The 13,997-nt window shown below is 42.1% G+C and overlaps 1 protein-coding gene across 2 annotated transcripts in view; it reads right to left on the bottom strand.

Annotated features, from left to right (window-relative positions):
* Nucleotides 1–13,997, bottom strand: part of pls3 (plastin 3 (T isoform)) — a 153,540-nt gene that overhangs the window by 87,400 nt on the left and 52,143 nt on the right. Inside the window, exon 1 of one of the 2 annotated variants that reach the window (XM_068047795.1) lies at nucleotides 2,543–2,649. The exons of the other annotated variant lie outside the window; for it this stretch is intronic. The gene's annotated coding sequence lies outside the window, so the exon portion shown is untranslated. Of the gene's footprint in view, nucleotides 1–2,542; nucleotides 2,650–13,997 lie in introns of those variants that run through there. 2 annotated transcript variants of the gene reach the window in all.

The following is a 13,997-nucleotide window of genomic DNA, read 5'->3' as shown; positions in this document are numbered from 1 at the left end:
GGGTAGCTACAAGTTTCACTTTTAGCACTGTGCCCTCCTGGAGTTTAGTTTTTGACTTTTCCTTTCATCAATTACTATAATAAAGTCACATTTACTGAAGTAATAGATCACTAACAAATGCAGGTAAAATTATTACAAACTCACCTGAAAAAAAAAAAGGCCTTACAAATACAATTCTTATACTCCTATTTATTGAACACTTTACAAATTTTGCTCAGGGTGCAAATCATTTTTGTTTGCTCCTCCCTTCTCAAGCCTCTGATTCCCAGTTACTAACTTTCTAAAATATAATTTTTCTCCATCCCCCAGGATGGATTCCCACAATCTGCTTTAGATCCATGTATGTTAGAGATATTAAATTATTTTGCATCAGTTTTCATAATTGATAGTGGAATTGAGAATGTAGGCATTCTAAACCGGAGGCGACCTATACAGCATACAGGGTAGATTGATATTAGAGCGATATCTTCATGAGAAGGAATTATTTCCACTGGAGCAGAGAATGCTAAAAGGAGACTTAAACAGTCCTTTAAAATTATGCATGGCTTGAATAGGTTAATAGAAAAAGGCTGTTTCCTCTGCTTGTGGGTTGGTAATAAAGGGTCATCAATTGCGAATAGGCAATAAGAGACAAGGTGCAACACTGCAGAGGGAACATTTAAAAAAAAAAGTCAATTTTTATAACTCTTCACTTTGAGTTTGTATTTTGTCATCGTCGCACTTCTTGTAAGCGTAACACAAGTTACTTTTTTTTTTAATTGAGTAAGATTTGAGAACAGTGTCCTTTCCCCTCCCCCACACTCCCCACTGCCTGATGGGTAAATGCACCACCACTCTCTCAATGTCTCCAATAACATCTTAAAAAAAAAGAGGAATTTGATTGCTCAATTTTTCTGCTAAGAATTCACTCATGTGGTAGTTGCTCCTTCCTTTTGATTCATTTGCATTTAGTCAATCAGGTACTGGCCTCTTCGATAAGTGACTCCTTACCCAAGGGCCATGCCGCCCTTTCAGGTATGACTACTTTGGCCACAATCTCTGCTGTTTGACGTGATAAATGCAAAGGTTTGTATTTACAAAGCCCGAGTGCACTGATGTCATGAAGAATGTATTCAGTTCAATGGTAAAATGGGATCACCAGTAATCTGATCAGATCAAGCTTCACCTTCTCACTTCAGCCCTGTGAGTTAATTCATCTCATTCACAATCTCAGGCTAAACACCTCAACCAAACAAGTTTCCTAAATGAGATCATGAACACACCCTCTTTCAACAAAGAGAAATAGCAGAAATTTAAAAATAAAGGAAGTTAATTTTCTTGCCCTGTTGAAAGAATGTAAGAAACTGACTGATGGGGAAACTCACTAACTAAAGTGAATCCTGTGGTTGAACATCCTTATGGGGAAAAGGCAGGGGAGTGGGACTAACTGAGTAGCTCTTGGAGAGCCAGCATGAACATGAAAGGCCGAAGGGCCTCCGGCTGTGCTGTAAACATTCTATGATTCTAATTGTATGTGAAATGTAGAACACAAGATTGCTCATTTTTACTTATATCTAACTTTTAAAAAACTCCAATCCAAACTCATTCCCTTGCAGACAGTGCAAACCAAGTCTTGCATAATTCCCTTCCCTCAACCATTCCACTTCCACACAATGCTCCTTCAGCTTGGAGTATTAAACCAAAGGTGCCAGCAATACAAGTGCCGAAATCCCCCCACCTTTCTTTTACATGGTTGCTGTCTACAATATTGCACTTAGATCAGAATGAGCAGGCACACCAGCAGATCAGTTATGCCACTTCACCTGGTCTTATATCACTGACTCCCCAAGCAGGTGAAATAACCTTTCCCTATTCACCCCATTAAAACCCTTCATGCTCAGCTAGACTTCCCCCCCCTCCCCATCACCTGCACCACCCCCCCCCCCCCCCCCACCCCAACCCCCTGCCCCAAATGCACTGTGTGTGGGAATTCCTGCAAAGAACCTCTGTCTTAAATTCTGACTGACTCAGCTACAGAAAGACAACAGCACAGTTACAGCAAAAAACGTTGAAAAGAATTGCTTAAGGCAAGAAAATACTGAAAAATTGATACTTGATGGGACTCTCAGTTTGAACACAAACGCCACATGATCCAGCACTAACCCAAGCATTCTGGCTCTGTCCCCAGCATAGAAGGTATCCCTCAGCACTTTAAAATAAAAGTAATCTTCAGCTTTAAGACTGCACAAGTCTATGTGGAATAATTTACAGCTTTGAAATTTAGAAACAGAATCCTGCTTAAAAGGGTTTTTATTTCTCAAAGTGAGACCTAGTTTAATAAAACAATAAACATCATAAAGATAAATATTTCTGAATATTATGCCAGACAAAGTGAGGCATCATCTCAAACTTGGTTAATTACTCTACAAGACTACGAGTACCGGAAGAAACTACAGACAAAAAAAAATAATCAGGAAAAAAGGTCAAGTTCTCTAATGCTTTGAAAAATCAGTCAACACTTCACTGAAAACACTCAACTATTTAATCACCTAATTTAACTTACCTGGGCTCTTCTTTGTAACAAAAAGCGAATTAACTTTTCTAAAAACAGCCTCCTGTGTAAAGTAACAGCTGGTAGAATACTCTTCCACACCCAACTGGCTCATTGTACAACATTCCTAACTGCTGTGCACAGAACATTAAATAGCATGCCACAACATACCTAGGGTGTTAGAAACAAGCACTTTTTGTTGCACAACCATTTCAAAGAGGAGATCTCTTCCATTTTAATGCTTTGAGCTAGCTACATAAACTAGAACTTTATATTTACTATATATAATCAGGCACTAAGCTAATTTTCTCCCCAACACCATCATCCCAACCCCCTTCTTGGAGATGTTGATTCCTTGCTAGGATACAGTTCCATCACTGCCATGTACCTGTCAATGTAGTCATTGCACAGATGTAGCCCACACCCTGAGCATAAGATGACTATTGAACTCTGGAGGGCATCACAGCCAAACCTATCATAAGCTATCTTTTTTTTTGTTTCAGAAGATAGTTTTCGATCACAAGGTTCCCTTTAGCATGTTTCACTTCATCTGTCCAGGATACCTACTCCACTATCTTCCCATTATAGTCCAGTCATTTGCTAAATGAACTTGTGTTCTGGCCTCAATCATTCTTTCTGACAACTCATTTCAACCTTTGATTACTCTCATTGTGAAGAATCATTTCCTTATGTTCAAGGCGACCTTTCATAGAATCACAGAAAGTTTAAAGCACAGAAAGAGGCCACTTGGCCCATCGTGTCTGTGCCAGCTGAAAGACGATCCACCTATTCGAATCCCACCTTCCAGCATTTGGTCCGAAGCCCTGCAGTTTACGGCACTTGAGGTGCATATCTAGACTCCTTTTGAATGAGTTGAGGGTCTCTGCCTCAACTACACTATCAGGCAGTGAGTTCCAGCCCATCACCACCCTCTGGGTGAAATAGTTTTTCCTCATCTCCCCTCTAATTTTTCTACCAATCACTTTAAATCTATGCCCCCTTGCCACTGACTTCTCTGCTAAGGTGAATAGACTCTTCACCTCCACTCTATCCAGGCCCCTCAAAATTTTGTACATTTCCATCAGATCTCCCCTCAGCCTTCTCTGTTCCAAGGAGAACAACCCCAGCCTATCCAATCTTTCCTCAAAGCTGCATTTTTCCAGTCCTGGCAACATCCTCGTAAATCTCCTCTGTATCCTCTCTAGTGCAAGTACATCCCTTCTGTAATGAGGTGACCAGAACTGCACGCAGTACTCAAGTTGTGGCCCAACCAATGAGTTATACAGTTACAGCATAACCTCCCTGCTCTTATATTCTACACCTCGGCTAATAAAGGAACGGATTCCATATGCCTTCTTAACCACCTTATCGACCTGTTCTGCTACCTTCACGGATCTGTGGACATTCACTCCAAGGTCCCTCACTTCCTCTACACTTCTCAGTATTTTCGCATTAATCATGTATTCCTTTGCCTTGTTTGACCTCCCCAAAATACATCACCTCACACTTCTCCAAGTTGAACTCCATTTGCCACTTTTCTGTCCATCTGACCAGACCATCAATATCATCCTGCAGCCTACAGCTATCTTCCTCGCTATCTACCACACGGCCAATCTTTGTGTCGTCTGCAAATTTCTTGTGCATGCCCCCTACATTTACATCCAAATCGTTAATGTACACCACAAAATGTAGGAGACCCAGTACTGAGCCCTGCGGAACACCACTGGAAACAGCCCTCCAGTTGCTAAAGCAGCCGTCAACAATTACCCTTTATTTCCTGCCACTGAGCCAATTTTGTATCCACCTTGCTGCATTTCCCTGGATCCCATGGAATTTTTTTTTAAATCAGTCTGCCATGTGGGACTTTGTCAATAGCCTTGCTAAAATCCATGTAGACCACATCAACTGCACTATCCTCATCTATCTTCCTTGTTACCTCTTCAAAAAATTCAATCAAGTTGGTCAAACAGCATCTTTCCTTAACAAATCCATGCTGACTATCCTTGATTAACCTGTGCCTTTCTAAGTGACAGTTTATACTGTCTCTCAGAATAGATTCCAATAATTTTCCTACTACTGAGGTTGGACTGACTGGCCTGTAATTATTCAGTCTATCCTTTGCTCCCTTTTTAAACAGAGGTACAATGTTAGCAGTTCTCCAATTCTCCAGCACCACACCTGTATCCAGTGAGGATTGGAAAATGATGGTCAGACCCTCTGCTATTTCCTCTCTTGCTTCTTTTAACAGCCTAGGATACATTTCATCCAGCCCAGGTGATTTATCAACTTTCAAGGATGCTAATCCCATTAATACTTCCTCTCTCCCTATGTTTATCACATCCAATACTTCACACTCTTCCTCAACCCTGAGCTACATTAGCTGCATGGTTCCCCTCTTTTGTGAAGACAGAAGCAAAGTATTCATTAAGGACCATACCAATATCTTCCACTTCTACACATAGGTTACCTTTTTGTTCTTTTATGGCCCCCTACTCTCTCCTCTTACTCTTAATGTATTGATAAAGCATCTTTGCATTCACCTTGATTTTGCTTGCCAATATTCTTTCATGCCCTCCCTTTGCTGTCCTAATTTCATTTTTGATTTCACCTCCACTTTCTATACCCCTCTCGGCTTCCTGTAGTGTTGAGTTGTTGAGTTCTCTGTGTCGGACATAAGCTTTCCTTTTCTGCCTTATCTTGCCCAGTAAGCTCCTTGACATCCATGGGGCTCTAGATTTGGCCGCCTCACCCTTTTTCTTTGTGGGAACATGTTTACCCTGAACCCCTTGAATCTCCCCTTTGAATGCCTCCCACTGTTGACACTGATTTATCTTCTAGCCGTTTCCAGTCCACTTTCGCTAAATCACTCCTCAGTTTAGTAAAATTGGCCTTGCCCCAATTGAGAACTCTAACTCCTTTAGTTTAGTTATACAGCACTGAAACAGGCCCTTCTGCCCACCGAGTCTGTGCCGACCATCAACCACCCATTTACACTAATTCCATATTCCTACCACATCCCCCCCCACCTGTCCCTATATTTCCCTACCACCTACCTAAACTAGGGGCAATTTATAATGGCCAATTTACCTATCAACCTGCAAGTCTTTGGCATGTGGGAGGAAACCGGAGCACCCGGAGGAAACCCACGCAGACACAGGGAGAACTTGCAAACTCCACACAGGCAGTACCCAGAATTGAACCCGGGTCACTTGAGCTGTGAGGCTGTGGTGCTAACCACTGCGCCACTGTTCTGTCATTTCCCATAATTATATTAAAACTGACTGAATTATGATCACTACCACCAAAATGCTCTCCCACTGCCACTCCTTCTTTGCCTTCTTGTTCTGTCATGTCAGAGAGTGATGTATTGGGTTTGCTTTCTCTATTCCATTCAACATCATTCTTCTCTGCCAAGTTTCCCGAGAGATGTTTCTTCATGGTTGAAGACCCTCTCATAAGCCCCACTTTCAGCATGAGTAGTAGTTCGCCAGGGTTCCCGCTCTCAATTATCCGCCCCCCACATCATCCCATCCTATTCCAGGGGTTTTGAGTACCTAGCACAACCCGCCTGAGATTAGATAACTTAGTACAGATGGGATTTGAACTCGAGTCTTTCTGATCTGTATGACTCAGATACTCATTGAAGATGTTTAAGCACATCGCTGCTGTTGGCCCCTACAACATACTAAATAAAATGTTGCTATTTCTCAGTACAAGTAAAATGCAAATTACTGCAGGAAATAGAAAATGGAAAACAAAATCCTTGATAAGCAAGGGGGTGAAAGGTTATTGGGAGTAAGCGGGAATGCGGAGTTGAAATTACACTCAAATCGGCAATGATCTTGGTGAATGTCAGAGCACGCTCAAGGGGCCGAGTGGCCTACTCCTGCTTCATATGTTTGTACGAGGAGGCCAGTAAAATCAGCATCTGTAGAGAGGACAGCATGTGTTTCAGATGCACAATCTTCATTGGGATGGTATTTGGTGAATGTCTTTCAAAGTAAAGATACACTGCCACTCTGCATAGGCTCATCTGAAGAATGGTAACTTTGGTGTGAAGTATCAGAGATGTCCAAGGCCCAAGGAATAGCAGCCTGGTGAGAGTCTGTGCCTTCTGAAGTACGAGTGAAAATCGGCCTCTGATATTAGACTGCACTTGAAAATGTTCACGGCGATGAGATCGCCCTCCCTTGAGATAGGGACACTTGGCTTCAGTCTTTGACCCCTGCCAAAAACTCCATTCCCTAGCCAACATCTTCCCTCTTGGCAATTGTCTGGGGCTGAACCAGACTGTTCACAACCTTGGCATCATACCTGATCCCAAGATGAGCTTCCGACCACATATCTGCGCCATCACTAAGATTGCTTTTCCACTTCCATGACATTGCCTGGCTTCAACCTTGCCTCAGCTCATCTACTGCTGAAACCCTCATGTATGCCTTTGTTCCCTCTAGATTTGACAATTCCAATGTACTTCTTGTTGTATGATTGCCTTTACAAGTGATGTCCCTCCAAGATCTTAGTTGAGCCAAGTACCAGGATGCAGTCATGTGACTCGGAGCCAGTGTCACTATAACAGTAACACGTAGAGGCAGGTCCTGTAAATAGCTTTGTACTGTATAATAATTAAGCTGTTAATAAACCTGAGAGATGTTCAACCAACTGGACTCCATGCATCTCATTTATGTTGCATCAGACAACATAAAAAGAACTCATTGTATGGTGGCAAGGAGATAGAACAGGATGAGGAACTCATATCTCTTTGTTCCTTGTTGTTATAAGGGGTGACTATAATGCTCTGCTTCATTGGCCATTTAAGCAAAAGGTCACCTTCATGCTTCTGGGCCAGAACAACCAGTAACGTTTAATTAATGCCTTTCGTCCAGATGTTAATTCCTCCTCATTTCAAAGGCCAGTGAATGAGATGAATATTGCCAGTGGCTGTCCTACACTTTTCCCCACAGTCCAAACTTGACTCTGCTAAACAGGCCTATGTGAAAAATGATATCTTGCTCATTAAATGTATTATAGATGCTGCCACTTAACTGTGGGAGAAGTGGAACCCTGCACAAATTAGTTTGCACTATTACTGCTTTATCTTATGTTCCTGGAAAATATTTTGCTGAAATTATGCCAGGTACTGCAGCACATTTTTTTCGTTTAAAATAAAAAGTAGCAAATATAGGAAAATATCCCCGTAAGCATCTGTTAACAGCGAGCTGCATGATTTGTCCTGATTTAATAAGCGACCTCTTGTTCATGGTGCAGCGAAATATGTAAATATTTCCTTCAATTTTGGAAATGAGAAATCAAGATAATTGGATTTCAGAATCATACATCTACAACTGTTGTGCGTTTTCAGTGGTGCTGGAGAGGGAAGACATGTATTTCACATTATGAGCTCTTGTTGCTTTTTGCTTGAATGTGAAGACAATTGGGATCTGGGAGGGGTTCATCACTTTGATTGTCCTCAAGCTATATAAGACGGAGCATTGAACAACAGGCTACAAATCAATCACTGCGATCGGATCAGTCATTGTCCCAACAGTTCAGGAATTGTAAGCACTTCGAGGTGCTTACAAAGTTGATTTTTTTTTTAAAAGGCAATGTTTAAAAAAAAACAGGGAAAACCCAATCATTATCTCAGGCTGATTGATTGTGTTCTAAGGCTTTCCCATGCAAATCAAGGCAGCACCATTACAGGAGCTGCCCAACAGCAAAAAGCATGGGAATTCTCCATTCAGACAGGCTGCAGCTAAAGCTTAAAAAAAATTATCAAACCACTCAAACATGAAGACCTTTCATTCACTCAGCCAAAGTTTAAAAAAAAAGCATTAGAAACGACTCAACCATGAAGAACCGCCTATTGAACGGCTGCATAAACAAACTCTAGCACAGAAAAAAAAACACTTGAAACGCCAAATGCACAACTGTGTAAACAGACATACTAGAGTGCTGGAATTTGGATAAATAGACAAGCACTGCTACTTGCTCCGGTCAATCAAAGCAGCCAAAAGATTTTTTTTTTTAAAAAGGGAAAGCTGTACAGAGTCATGGAGCAAGTCTTAAAGCACGTTTTGAAAGAACAGCAGACAGCAGAAAGATGGATACCAAATTTCCCAGCATGAACTGGAAAGCTTTGGATATCCTATCCAAGTTCCAACTGTTCAAAGAATGTTGTTATGCTTAACAGACCAATTGATTGCAGAACCAGAAAAACAGGCTGTAAAAATACTCATAGTAATTTGAAATGAGGGATTACACAGAATCAGCACCTCTGGATTATCTGAAGAGGACCAGAAAAATCCTGGAAAGATATGGAAAGTGTTAGAAGAGCAGCTCTGAGCAAGAGTAAATTTTCAAATTCACTGCCTGGAACTGATGTCCTATAGGCAACAACCAGAGGAATCAATAGACCAGTTCGTAGGCAGATGCTATAGTAAGAGCAACAAAGGTGGTTTCTCAGGAACTGAGATCGGATAATGCAGCTGGTGATTATATCAACACACATTGACGCATTTCAGAAAGACCTCTTGGGAAAAAAGGTCAGAGCACAGATGCACTGCTGGAAGATGGCAGGAAATATGAAGCCATTGTAGACGGACAACGGCACCTGCAAGCACTAGGTGCAGCCAACAGCATCACCATCATAACCAGGTTGCAAAGAGCAAGCAAGCTGTATGGTTGGTCCCACTCACGGCAAAGTTGCCCTGCATTTCAAGACCTGTGCAAGACATCCAGTGCAAAAGGACACTGGGCCCGCCCATGCAAGAGGGCGAAGACAAACAGATGACAGGCGCAGAAACAGGGCAACAGCAGCAAGGAGAGCTCCAGAGACAGACCCAAGACAAGAGTCAGAGAGAAGTAATTCTCAGTCAGAAAACGATCGGACGTTTCATATTGTGAACCTGACACACCATGTTGAAGAAGTCAAACAACTAGAAGCTTAACATCATGTGCCCAAAGAAAGCTGGCAAACATACACTCAGGGTCAAGATCAACACCGACGCTAGTGCAAATATCCTACCAGTCTGAATCCTGAAACATATATACTGGATTTGTTGGAAATCAATGATAGACCGACAACTGCCAAGAATATTTGCATACAATGGGTCACCCATCTCGTGCAGTGGCACACTGACAATGCAATGCAGATATAGCAAGTCGGCATGGAAACCACAAACATTCTACTTAGTAGACATGAGCGGACCAGCAACGGCAGGATTATCAGCATGCAAGGACCTCAACATCATAACATCCACAAGAGCATTGCAAAGGAGAAATCTCCAAGGACCGGAACCCGCTCACAGATTCTAGCCAGCATCAAAACTGTGCAGTCTGGAAACCCAGCAACAGCACAATTATGCCACGCCTTCACTTTTGCTCTCCAGAGAAACACCAGCACCACAATGAGCCAGAACAGACAGGTATCGCCATGAGGCCAAGTACCCTTTCCCCAATAAGTCCTCAACCTTGAGCCCCAAGCCTTCAGATGAAGAGGGTAAGGAGAGACGAAGGAGGCGCAATGTCCTGAAGAGGCAGAGGAGGAATGAGTTGAAGCATTGTCTATTGGCTCTTCGAGATGAGGTGCCGGAACTTTCCAAGAATGACAAGGCCCAAAAGTGGTCATCCTGAGAAAAGCAACAGAGTATGATAGCAGACCAAAGGCAGAGCAAAAGAAACTGAATGTAGAGAGGGAGAAACTTCAGAAAGAACAGCAAAATATGAGACACAAATTCCTTGACCAAGAGTTGGCAAACCACCGAGACAATATATGGACGTTTGAGCCTCTATATTTGTAAAATTTCACAATCTCTACCCAATGTAAATAATTTTGATGTTATCTAATCTGGTGTTTTATTTTTTAGCATACCAGACTTATCTGGAAAGAAGGGGGATGTTGTATGATTGCCTTTACGAGTGATGTTTCTTTAAGATCTTAGTATGCTAATGAGCCAAGTACCAGGACGCAGTCATGTGAATCAGAGCCAGAGTCACTATAACTAACACCCAGGGGCAGGTCCTATAAATAGTTAGCTCTGTACTGTATAATAGTTAGCTGTTAATAAACCTGTTTGGCATCTTCAGCCAACAGGACTCCACGCATCTCATTTATGTTGCATCAGACAACGTGAAAAGAACTCATTACACTTCTGGCTGACCTATCTTCCATCCCCTGTAAACTTGAAGTCATTCAAAACTCTACTGCCAGTGTCCTAATTCGCAACAAGGTCTGTTCACCAATACGCCTGTGCTTCATGACCTACACTGGCTTTCAGTTAAGCAATGCCTCAATTTTAAAATTTTCGTGGTCATTTTCAAATCTCTCCATAGCCTCGCCACCACCCCTGCAACAGCCCCACATCTGTAACCTCCTCCAGTCCTTCAACCATCGAAGATATCTGTGCTTCTCCAATTCTGGCCTCTTGCGAACCCTCAATTTTAATCGCTCCACCGTTGGCCATTCCTTCAGCTGCCCAGGCCCTAAGCTCTTGAGTTCCCTCCCTAAACTTCTCCACCTCACTACCTCTCTTTCTTCCTTTAAGACACTTCTTGAACTTTACCTCTTTGCTCAAGCTCTTAGTCATTTAATATCTCCTTATGGGGCTCAGGGCCAAACTTTGCTTGATAATTCTTAGGTGAAGCACCTTGGGATGTTTTACTATATTAAAAGCATTATATAAATATTGTTATGAGTGCTTCTATATTTTTAAGTATTTTTTTGAGGACTCATGTATTTTAGAGCTGGACAGTTGTTTATTTTAGGAAAACTGAAAAGACTCCATGGATACGTTTTTAAACCAGCGTTACTGAGGGGTTCTGGCTTTGGAAAGAGTTACTGAAAGGCACCGGTTTTCAAATAATTACCCAGCAGGGGTTGTTTTTGACTGGGAGAAGATGTTTGCAGAGAAGTGACAGGTCAAGATTTAAAGAGGTCAGGAGCCTAGTCTCTTATGACATTGTTTATGGTTTCTCCTTGGACAGAGAGTTGAGATATGGACAATGGTTTTAAAAAGACAGTTGGAGAAAACCTGCCAAGAAGAATAAACCACCCCAACTCAGTCTGTTCCAGCAGTTTGGAAAAAGCCTGCCAGTTTTCTATCTCTCGAGGAGCTGAAAAGCAAGTCTAAGAAGCATTCTGAAACCTCTGTTGCTGCATTTCCTGGATGCCTTCCCAAATTCATCTTCAACGTCGCCTGAAAAGAACTGTTCCAGGAAGATCCCAGTGATAGCCATCTATACGCATTTGGGACGCCAAACCAAAACAAAGGACACCTTTCTATATCTTCTCTTTCTTCAAGAATTAGCAAGTATTGAACCCAAGTGTTCTTTAATCTGTTTTTTTTATTGCAATAGAACTCTAAAACACAAATCCCTTTATTTTTCCTTTAACTGGTGTATGTGAGCGCATATGTGAGAGAGTGTGAGGGACTAAGGTAAAAAGGGAACTTTAGATTTTATTCTATGTGTTTATACTTTACTTCATTACTGGTTAAGACTTGTTGCATAATAAACTGATCAATTTGTTGTTTATTGAAGAAACCTGGTTGGTGTGTTTTATTCTGGGATAAAAATAGAGTCTATGAGCAACTGTATCGGTAAGTGGGAAAAAAGTTTAAATCTATGATGTGACCTGTGGCGAAGTGGAAATAGAACAAACAGTGCACTCCTCCCGCCTCAGTCATAACATATAATTGGGGGCTTCTCGCAGGTTATCCAATGTCGACGACGTGCAATTGCAAGAGGGGTAATAATAGACAAGATAAAAAGAAAAAAATACACAGGTTTCTCATGCAGTAGATTAAAGTTTACTCTATTAGAATGTCTCTATCAGTTGCTGCGACTTTTCTGCGGAAGGAGGATGTAACCCTGAGTGATTTGAGACACTTAACCAAGGTTAAATGAAAAGATTTGGCAGAACTGTTGGTGTTAAGAGTTAAAACCAGGAGCTAAGAAAGCAGACATAACTGAAGTAATAGCATAACATTTGTAATTGGAAGAAAGCAAACAAGAGGATAGTGCAGTTGAAATAGCTAAAATTCGGTTACAGATGAGGCAGCTTGAACTTGACAAAGAAAACGAAAAAGCAATAGAAATAAGAAAACGAACAGGAAAAAGAATTGACAATGAAAATACTTGAACTAGAATTTCAAGGAGAAAGATAAAGAGAAGGAAGGGAATTCGAAGTTAAAAACCTGGAACGAAGACAATAAAGGTAGCCTTGACTTCAAGGAAAGTTCTGGTGAGGGAAGATCTGACTCCAGCCCAGGACCCAGCGGAGACCCATTTCAATTTATGCAACACCTCCCCAAGTTTGAGGAAAGAGACATAGAGGCATTTTTCATTACTTTTGAAAAAGACAGCCAAATAGATGAAGTGGCCGAAGGAAAGCTGGGCACTGCTTATGCAAAGCAGGCTGATGGGCAGAGCTCATGACGTTTATGCCATGCTTTCCGAGGAGGCTTCTGCAGATGTGATGGCAAAAAAGGCCGTTCTCGCTGCGTATGAGTTAGTCCCTGAAACTTACAGACAGAAATTTCGGAACTTCCGGAGATTGCCTGGGCAGACTTATATAGAATTTGAGAGGATAAAGCAAATTAATTTTGATTGTTGGATATGGGCACTAAAAGTAGAGGCCACATATGAGAATCTTAGGGAACTAATTCTCCTGGAATTCAAAAATTCACTCCCTCTGTTGGTAAGAACCTATGTAGAGAACCAAAAGGCTTCAACAGACAGACAGGCAGCAGAAATTGCTGATGATTACAAGCCCAATCCCTTTGTCCACCCCCCACAAACCCGAGAAGGATAGAAGGTGGGAGGACGAAAGGAAAACAAGCAGCTGGGACAGGAGAGGACAGCTGGGAACACCTCGGGATCTCCTCCTCTGGCCAGAAAGGAAGATTCAGAGGGTGGAAATGAGGTCCACAAGCTGAAATGTTACCATTGTCTCAAGGTGGGTGGGACATGTTCATGCAGAATGCTGAAAGTTGCGGGACAAACCCATGGGAAGGCCAATGCAGAGACAGGGGCCCTGACCAAGAGTACAGCAGATCAGGCTGTAGCTCTGAATGCAGCTGTAAGGCTAAAAACAAAAAACACTGAGTGGAGGGGTTGTGAATAAGATACCTGAGAGTTATAGGGAATTCTCGGCAAAAGGAAAAGTAACTTCTAAGAGCGAAGTCCAAAGTACGGAAAGTCATCATCAGGAACTCCTCTTTGCTGACGATGCTGCTTTAACATCTCACACTGAAGAGTGCCTACAGAGTCTCATCGACAGGTTTGCGGCTGCCTGCAATGAATTCGGCCTAACCATCAGCCTCAAGAAAACGAACATCATGGGGCAGGACGTCAGAAATGCTCCATCCATCAATATTGGCGACCACGCTCTGGAAGTGGTTCAAGAGTTCACCTACCTAGGCTCAACTATCACCAGTAACCTGTCTCTAGATGCAGAAATCAACAA

This window comes from Heterodontus francisci, chromosome 15, assembly GCF_036365525.1.
Source record: "Heterodontus francisci isolate sHetFra1 chromosome 15, sHetFra1.hap1, whole genome shotgun sequence".
Taxonomy (NCBI): Eukaryota; Metazoa; Chordata; class Chondrichthyes; order Heterodontiformes; family Heterodontidae; genus Heterodontus; species Heterodontus francisci.
This window is presented reverse-complemented; position numbering and strand designations above follow the sequence as displayed.